The sequence below is a fragment of the Aotus nancymaae genome, unplaced genomic scaffold, assembly GCF_030222135.1.
Source record: "Aotus nancymaae isolate 86718 unplaced genomic scaffold, 86718_ANA_hifiasm-v0.15.2.pri h1tg000062l, whole genome shotgun sequence".
Lineage (NCBI taxonomy): Eukaryota > Metazoa > Chordata > Mammalia > Primates > Aotidae > Aotus > Aotus nancymaae.
In genome coordinates, this window is record NW_026988476.1 from 36,881,937 (window position 1) to 36,892,080 (window position 10,144).

The 10,144-nt window shown below is 34.6% G+C and overlaps 1 pseudogene; it reads right to left on the minus strand.

Moving 5' to 3' along the window:
* Positions 1-2,940: 2,940 nt before the first annotated feature.
* Positions 2,941-9,931, minus strand: LOC105710090 (putative uncharacterized protein C6orf52; annotated as a pseudogene).
* Positions 9,932-10,144: the final 213 nt, after the last annotated feature.

The following is a 10,144-nucleotide window of genomic DNA, read 5'->3' on the forward strand; positions in this document are numbered from 1 at the left end:
TACAGTGCCAAGAAGTAAAAGCAGTTATCATTATGTATAGTACCCTGTAGACTACAGGAGGGGTCAGTGTGGTGCAGAGGAGCAGAATGGGAAAAAGGGAAGAAGGCCTAGGGGAAACTCTACAGTCACTTCATATAAGATGACAGGAGTGAAGTACATATCTGTGGGGGTGACTGTCACGTAGCAGGCACTCTATCAGTGCACTTTTGCAAAGTTCTCTCACCTGATTAAAATGAAAACATACACTTAACAGTTAGCTACCTACACTTGGAGAACCTATGGTTGTGATTTTACTATTTATTTAATTTTAGGTTAACCTGCTCTTAAGCATCAACAACTTCAGAAACACAATGCTCAGTATGAACCAGGTGCATAGATAAGCTTTTTTCTTGATGTTGATGTCTTGGGTGCCACCTTCATTAAATACAGCTAGAATGGCCTACATTAGCTCGCTAATGCTCGGCCACCTGCCAAGTGCAGGGAAATCAGCCTGAATTCCAATCTTTATAATAGATGAACCAAGGACTTACTACTCCCCTCATCAAGCAGAACTGATATTGTCATTAAAGTTTAGTAGCTGTACACTTCACAGAGAGTGTATTTGCTGTGTTTTGGTTAGGGAAATCACATCAGATTTACATTTTCTTGTTAGTTTTGAATTTACTTCCTTGTTAAGGGCCAGTCAATACGTTGGAGTCTATTAACATCTTTGCATCAAAGGGAAAGTGTTGGTTGTTAGGTCTGGTAACTTGGCTATTAGAATGGGCCTGTTAATTTGTTACCCTACAGTGAATGCAAGGTCAGCTATATTTTTGGTGGCAAAAGGATTTGAATAGAAATTCCTTGCCATAAAGAGAAGCACTAAATGAAACCTACAATTCTGATGAAGCCTATAGTCACTTGGAATGTGCAATGCCAGCTTTATTCTGTATCCTTGAGTCTGGAAGAATGATCAAAACCATGCAAAGCAATCTTACCGGCCATCCGTAGACCTCTGATACTCATTACTGGACACATCATTTCACTTCAGTAGACCTCAGTGATCCCATATGAAAAGGAACAACTGTGCTAGATTATCTGTAATTTCTTTTACAGCATTAACCTCCCCTGACTTCATAGGACATACTGTCCATATCCTATCATTATATTCTACAAACTGAGTGAAATTGATAGAGCAAAGGTTGAGGTGTATTCATTCATTCATTTAGTTAGCATATAAGAACTATGTCAATTGTATACCAAGACATTCTACCAATGAGATAAATTACAGAGATAAATCGTTGCCTGAAGCTGATGCTCATATTTAACAGCAAAAGTCATGTACGTAAAGAGCAGTGATTCAGGACAGAAAGTGGCAAATGACCACAGGCAAAGTATAGGATACACTGCAAGTTCAGGAAGGAGAGAATCAAGAAGGGCTTCATGAAGAAGGTATTTTGTCTGGAATTTGAAAAATGGGGTGAATTAGGCAAGCAGAGACAAGCAGAGACTTGCTCAGGTGAAGAGGAGTGTAAAACATCTTTTTATGATGCTAATTGTCCTAAAAGTGTAGGGCATGATTATCAATCAGGCAACCATTTACTCTATCATATTCAATTCAATCTATTAACTCTAAATTGTGTATAGATATATCTAGGATTTCAGCAAAATCTATGAGACATGGAAAATAATAACAGCTTTGCTTCTCCCTTCAATAAATGTGATTTCCCTAGGGATATTAAAAATAAAAGTGCATAAAAGGAATAGTTAGGAGAAGAATATAAGATAGAAACAGTGTAATTTCCAAAAGTAATGGCAAAAATTAGAGCCAAAATGTCAAAGAGAAGGGAAGTGGAGTGAGTTGAAGTAATTAGGAAGAACTCTATAAAGGAGGCTGATTTTGAGCAGAGTCTTGGAGCAGTGATGGGTTTGAAAAGGGAAAGGTACAACATTCTACAAAGTGCTAATAGATGAGAAAACTCATGAGAAATTGAATAAGCTTATGATTTTGAATGGATAGATTAAGGATTAGAAATGAAGACTGGATCCATTTTGTTTGTCTAGTGTATCTCCCAAGCTGCTAGAACCAAAGGCATCTAGAAAGATATCACTGTAAAGACAGCAAAGAGTCAATGCCCAATGCTGAGGACATCAAGGACACGACTGTTGAAAAAAAGTATTAAAGTATTTTTCTTCAAGCATGACAGAATGAGGAAGCAAACAAATTCTCTCCCCAAAAAGCAACTATAAAACTGCACAAAATCATGAGAAACAATCATTTAATACTCTGGAAATCAACCTAAGACAGACAGCAAATTAAGAAGCATTTATTCATGAAAAGTACTGAGCTTCAGGTCAGAACAGTGTAAGTTTGTGGTTTTCTTGTCAGTGGCTACTCACATCTCCCTCTCAGGTTGCTTAGCTCATGAAAACAAGCAGCCTTGCTACCCGTGCTGGAGAATTATACATATTCGAGCATTGGCAGTTAAAGCTTAGTAGAAACTAATAGGGAGATCTAGGGGCTCCACTGATGTTGCAATTCTGTTTGAGGCAGTCTATGGATTGGAGCCAGAGGTTTAACAGAGAGTTCTGGGAGATGAGATAGGCTTAGGAGGACTGAGAAGCATTCCACATATTCTGAATTGACTGGAGGTTGTGCAGATGTGCAGGACAGCCTGGGGCAGGCTCAGGCCACCCAAAAATGCCAGGTCAATGGAGCATGCACACATTCTCAGAGAAAATAGAAGACAGCCTGAAAGGAAGCAGGCTTTTTTTTTTTTTTTTTTTTGTGCTAGTGAAGTTTATTTACATTAATGTTCTCTTATGTCAATCACATGTAAGCCCTGGACACTAGTTTTTATATACAGAATCCAGTACCTTCCTGGGAGAACTATTTTTTTCCCCAAAACAAAAGAAGACACAATTAGTATGATAACTGGGGAGTTTAATGAACATCTTGCTTCACTTTGGGGTCTCATCTGGAATTTCTGAGTAAACTGTATCCAGCAGCTACCAGTGGCAATTCATGAAGGAGTCGTAGAGTTCTTCACTTTTCACCATAAATTCTTGGTTTGATTCCTCATTATTCAAATGAAGATGTGGATCTTCTAGTGGGTCTTCATCTTGGTTTTCAGCTACAGCTGTGGTTTCCTTGGGCTGGAACCAAAGTTCTAGCTGTGTGTTGAGGGGTCTCACACGCAGAAAAACAGTCCTGTCCATTTCCACCCACTGCACAGCCGTAGCTGTAGCCAGAAAGAAGGTAAGAGCTGGGCTGTTGCACGTACCAGTTGCCACAGTGGTAACCTGGGATGGGCTGGAACTCCTGCTTCACTCTTTGCCAGAAGCAGTAATAGTTATTTTGTTGAGCTATGCCAAAACCTGCAAAACTCTCCTGTTCTGCCGTTTATCCAGAAACTTTACCAAAAGAGAGCAGAATTCAGTTTTAATGTCATACCCTGCTAACAACCAGAGAATGGAAGCCTTACGGTTGAAGGTGTTTGAACACAACTTCTGACCAATCTTGGGCTGAAGTCAAAGTTATGCAGATACAGGGAAGATACCTGGGAAGTTAGACTAAAAAGAAAACAAAATAAATGATAATACTGCATAGGGACATCAGCAGTTACAGTTTACAGTGGAGGCAGACTTCACAGATATGGTTTTTGTAAATTACTAAACAAACAAAATAAGAACAAAAATAATAATTTTCAGAGGAGGAGAAATCAGAACCCTGAGTTGCTAAACTATATTATATAAAGTGTATTCAACCAGAAGTTCCAAAGCATGTAAAGAAACAAGAAAGACCGGTATTCAGAGAGAAAAAAATACAGTAAATAAAAACTGTCTCTGATTTCCCCAGATGCTGGATTTAGCAGAAAAGACTTCAAAGCAGGTTTTATTAATAAGTTCCATAAACTAAAGAAATATGTTGAAAGAACAAAAGGAAAGCATAATGACAATGACTCAACATATAGAGAATTTCAATGAAGGGAGATAGATTATTTTTTAAAAATGAAAGGAATTCTAGAGTTGAAAAGTACAATATCTGAAGTAAAAAAAATTTAATAAAGGGATCAAGGACATATTTGAGATGGAAAAAAAAGTATGAAGTTGAGAATAAATCGGTAGAGATTATACAGTCTGAAGAACAGAGAAAAAATATTTAAATATAAAAATGAACAGAACTTCAAAAACCTGTGGAACAACATCAAGCATATCATCACATGCAACCGGATTTTTAGAGGGAAATGAGTAAAAGGGGCATATTATGGGTTGAATTCTGTCCTCCAAAAAGATATTAAAATCTAACTCCTGGGACCTTTAAATGTGACCTTATATGAATATTGAGTCTTTTCAAATAACCAAGTTAAGATGAGGTCATTATCTCTGTGGGCCCTAGTCCAATATTACTGGTGTCCTTATAAAATGGGGAACTTTGGACACAGAAATAAACCTGTGTAGAAGAAAGATTATGTGATGATGCAGAGAAAGCAAAGATTGCCTCAATCTAACAGAAGCCAGGGAAAAGGCATGGAGCAAATTCTTCCCACACCCCTCATAAGGAACCAACCTTGCCAACACTTTGCTTTTAGATTTCTGTTTTCCAGAACTGTAAGACAATAAATTTCTGCTTATATAGCCCAGTTTCTGATATGTTGTTTTGGGGACTCAGGAAGCTAATACAAAATAAAACAAACAAAAAAAATGTTGAGGAAATAACAGTTTAAAACTTTCTAAATTTAATTAAAAAATATATTAACCTACAGATCCAAGATCAATGAATCTCATGCAGAAATACTCAAGGAGATTCACATCTGGACACATTACAGACTGTTTATGGCCAAAGAAAAGGAGAAGATCTTGAAAGCAGCAAAAGCAAAATGATCCATCACATACAGGGGAATGATTAACAGCTGATTTATTGTCATAAACAATGGAGTTTAGAAATCAGTGGAATGACAACTTCAATTGAGAGGAAAAAAAATCTTGTCAACCAAATCTTCTATATCCAGCAAAACCTTCTTTCAAAACCGAAGGTGAAATAAAGACATTTCTAGGTAAACAAAGACAAAGAATTTGTTGCTATCAGACATACCTTCTAGTAAATATTGAAGGAACTCATTCAAGCTGAAAGGAAATAACACCAGAGAGTAACACAAATCCGAAGAAAAAACTGAATAATACAGGATATTTTAAATATAAGTAAATATAAACAATTCTATAAGTGTGTTTTTCAATTTTAATTTTTAAAAATTATGAGGTCAAGAGATCGAGACCATCCTGGTCAACATGGTGAAACCCCCTCTCTACTAAAAATACTAAAAATTAGCTGGGCATGGTGGCGCGTGCCTGTAATCCCAGCTACTCAGGAGGCTGAGGCAGGAGAATTGCCTGAACCCAGGAGGCGGAGGTTGCGGTGAGCCGAGATCGCGCCATTGCACTCCAGCCTGGGTAACAAGAGCGAAACTCCGTCTCAAAAAAAAAAAAAAAAAAAAAAAAAAATTTTATTGAACAATAATTAAAACACTGTGTTGGGTTTGTTACATCTTAAGATACAATATATAATGACAAAATTGCATGAGAGAACATATATTGGAGCAAAGTTTCTATGTTTTACCAGATCTAAGTTAGTATTTTTCTAAAGTATATGGTGCTAAGTTAGGTGCATATTGTATCCCTTGGGATTTTATATGTAGATACCTGTATCTATGTCTGTATCCATATTGAAGGAGAGAGAGAAAATAAACAATTAAAATAGTACACCAAGATGTATTTCGTCAACATTAAAGAAGGAAGCAAAGGAGGAATGGAGGAACAAAAAGATACAGGACAAACAGAAAACAAGTGGCAAAATATTAGTTGTAAATACAATCATTTTAAGTAGAATCATTCTGCATTCTGAATGGACCAAACACACCATGACAAGGGCAGATATGATAAGACTTGGTAAAAAAAAGAAAGAAAGAAAAGCATATGTTTTCTATAAGGGACATACTTTAGATTCAAAGACACAGATGGGGCAAAGGAATGGATGGAAAGGATTTACCATGAAAAATGTAACCATAGAGAGCTGGAATGGCTGTATTAATGGCAAACAAAATAGGCTCCAAGACAAGAAATATTACTAGATGTGAACAGGAACATTTCTTAATGAAAATATGTCAATATATTGAGAAGATATAAAAATTACATTTGTATATATCCCTAACAACACAGTACCAAAATACATGAAGTAAAACCTGACTGAATTAAAAGGAGAAATAGACAATTTAACAGTAACAGTTGGAAATTTTACTAGCTGTCTCTCAACAATTTATAGAATAGCCATAAAATAGCAAAAATGTGAAAAACCTGAACAACATTATCAACTTGATCTAAATGCTGTTCATAAAACATTTCAACAAATGACTACAGAATATGCTTTGTTGTAAAATCCACAAGTAAGATTCTGCAGGATAGACTATATTCTATGTCACAAAAGAATTCATGACAAATATAAACAGATTACAATTATACAAAATATGGTATCTGACCATAACATACTCCTAACAGAAATAAATCTGAGAATATCCAAAATATTTGGAAATTTTAATATACTTCTAAATAAGCAATGGATCAAATATGTACATACACATATATAGAACAAGCTTAAGGATAAATATATATCTTTAAATACCAATCACAGAACATAAAAAACATTTGTATGATTAAAGATGACACCTTAAGAAACTAGAAGAGTAAACTGAAGTCAAAGTAAGCAAAATGAAGGAAATAAAGGTTGAAACAGAAATCAATAGGTTGAAAACAAAAGCAATAAAGTCAATTACCAAAAAAAATCTCTTGAAAAGATCAACAAAATTGATTCACAGCTAAAGTGACCAAGAACTAAAAGAAAATACACAAATTGACAAATCAGGATGAAAGCAGATATTTTTATTACTGGCTGGCCATAGAAAATTTACAAGCATAACAAGTAAAAAATAGGAACAACTTTATGCCAATAATTGAGACAAATGAGATTGTATAAATGAATTCCTAGTGAATATACTATTATTATTTACTCAAAAAGAAATAGTGTGTATGAGTAGGCCAGAACCTTTTAAAAAATTGAATCAGAACTTTAAAATCTTCCCACCAAAAAAAAAAAAAAAAAAAAAAGTCACATTCAAGATGGCTTCACTGGTGATTTCTATCATAAATTTAAAGAAAAAATAACACCAATCCTGTACAAACTCCTTCAAAACATAGAAGTAGGAACAATTTCTAAGTCATTCTATGATTCCAGTGTATAAGATTAATGCACAAAAATAAATTATGTTTTTATATACCAGAAGGGATACAACTGAAAATGAAATTCAGCAATTTTGTTTGCAATAGCAACAAAAATAACAAAATTAATTAAGAATAAATTTAACAAAAGAAGTACAAAGTTTATACACTAAAAGCTACACAAAATTACTGGGAAATCTGAATTATATAAATAAATGGAGAAATTGCGTTTCCCTGGATTTGAAACTCAGTATTTTTATTATGCTACTTCTCCCCAAATTGATCTATAGATGTAATGCAATCTCTATTATTATCCCAACAATCTGTTTCAATAGAAATTGAAAAACTTATTATATAATTCAAAGGACCTACAATAGCCAATATAACATTAAAAAAAAGAATAAAGGTAGAGAGCTAATGCTACCTGACTTGAAGGTATATTATTAATATAAAGCTATGGTAATCAAGATAGTATTATTTAGTCATAAAAACAGATAATTCTATCAATGAAGCAAAGATAGTCAAAAATATACTCACGTATACATGGGCAACTGATTTTCAACAACAGCACAAAAGTAATTCAACAGAGAAAGCATATTCTTTTCAACAAGTGGTACTTGATCAATTAGATATCCACTTGCAAAAATAAAATAAAATAAATTGTAGATCCTTACATTACACTATGCTAAAAAATAATTTCAAATGCATTATAGACCTAAAATGTAGGAACTTAAATTATAAAACTTCTAGGAGAAAACTTACGAGAAAATCTTTATAAGCTTTGGTTAATCAATGAGTTTTATATTCAATATTAAAAGTCACAAAAAGTTTGACAAATAGGATTCATAAAAATTGATAACTTTTGTGTTTCAAACAATACCTTTAAGAAAGACAAGCTAGAAGTTGAGAAAAATATATTTGCAAATCATATATCTGGTAAGAGTTGAATAGACATCATAACAAAAAAGGCATCCATCTGGCCATGCGCACATGACAATATGCTTGATATCATTAGTCATTAGGGAGATGCAAATTAAAATCACAAAGAGATACATGCTAGAATGGCTGTAGTAAAAAAGACAGATGATACCAAGAGTCGAAAACTGGAAACTTCATAACTTGCTGGTGGAAATATAAAATGGTACAGCTACTTTAGAAATAATTTGTCCATTTCTTACTTAAATACAGGGTTTCCATAAAACCCAGAAATCTTAGTAAATTCAGTAATCTACCAAAGAGAAATATTAAAAAAGATATCCAAACAACAACTTGTTTGAGAATACCCATAGTTTTGTTCACAATAGCCAGAGATCGGAAACTACCCAAATGTCCATCAGCTGACAGCAGCGTAAACACAAGACAGTATATCCAGTCAATGGATTACATTCAACACAAAAACAATGAACTACTGATATATGCTACAATCCTGAGTGAACCTGAAAGATATATTCTAAGTGAAAGATGCCAGATGTAAAAGACTGCATAATGTATAATTTCATGTATTTCATCTTTTCTGAAAAGGCAAATATACAGTCAATAGATTACTGATTGCCCAGGGTTAAGGAGTGGAAGCTGGGATTGATTATAAATGGGCTCAAGGAAATTTTATCGTGTGATGGGAATGTCCAAAAACTAGATTGTAATGACTGTTACACAATTTTTTAATGATTTAAAAATAATTGAAGTATATACTTTAAAAAATCCAAAAATTCATTAAAATTCAAGAAAACAATTTGAAGAGTTAGGGGTATAAATACATGCCACTATGTAGGCCAGCCACTCTGATGAGGAATAACAAGTTTTTAAAAGACTGAATGCCAACTATTCTTGATATGTTATGTCTCCTCTACAAGGAACACCTTTCTTCCTACCTCCCTATGTCTCCAATCCTACCATTTCTTCAAAATCATCTTCACAGCCCTTCCTGAACTTTCTGATTAGATGATCATACCTTTAGCTCCCAATAGCACTTTATTTATGGTTTTCTTCTTACATTACTCATTCTCTTCTTTGTATTATAATTAAGTCTTTGTGTGCCTTATCCCTTCTATTGTCTCTTTCTTTTGAGAGGATTACGAGGACAGGAAATAAGTCTTACTTATTTTTGAATACCCAGTGTGTTCTAGGACAATAGCTGGCATGATGAAAATGTTTAACCAGTACTTACAAAATTAATAAAAGCATCACATTTGCATAGGTTATGTATCATCATAAAGAGCCACACAGCTGGTACTTGCCCAAAAATAACTCTTTAGCCAACGTCCTGTGGCAGAAGAAGTGCCCTCACATCTTCCTTCTTACTCCTAGACAAAGGCAAGTGCTGGCAGATGGAAGACTCTACTTTCTGTAAGTGTAAATCTGTGATCAGCATCTCCTTTGTCATACTTCCCTGGAAAGGTTTTTGACCACTATTTAATTAACCTGATGCTATGTCTATGACATCTCCAAACAATCTTCATGCTCATTCATCACTCATGGAATGTGTTTACTCATAGGTCTTGAGACTATGTTCAATGTACATAATGCCCATGCACGCTCCTCTGAAAGATATTAAAAATACAAAAGACCAGTGTCAGCCTGCCTATACAAGCTTACCTGCCATCTTCTTAAGAGAAGAAATCCCCTCCCTGGAGGTAGTAATGAGGAAAGTGATAGTATTGAAGGTTGTAGTTTCCAGCCCCATCTCTGGCATGAGACTGTGGGAACTTAGGCAATTGCTTAAACTCTAAGCCTCTATTTCTACATTTGTGATGTGATAAGAATACAGGGTATTAATATAGATCCCCAGTCCCTTATCTGCAATTGCAAATTCCAGAAATCTCTCAAAACAGAATCTCTTTTTTATAACTTGTTTGATGGTTAAAACCTAACCTGATCTGAACTTAGTTGGCTGCAA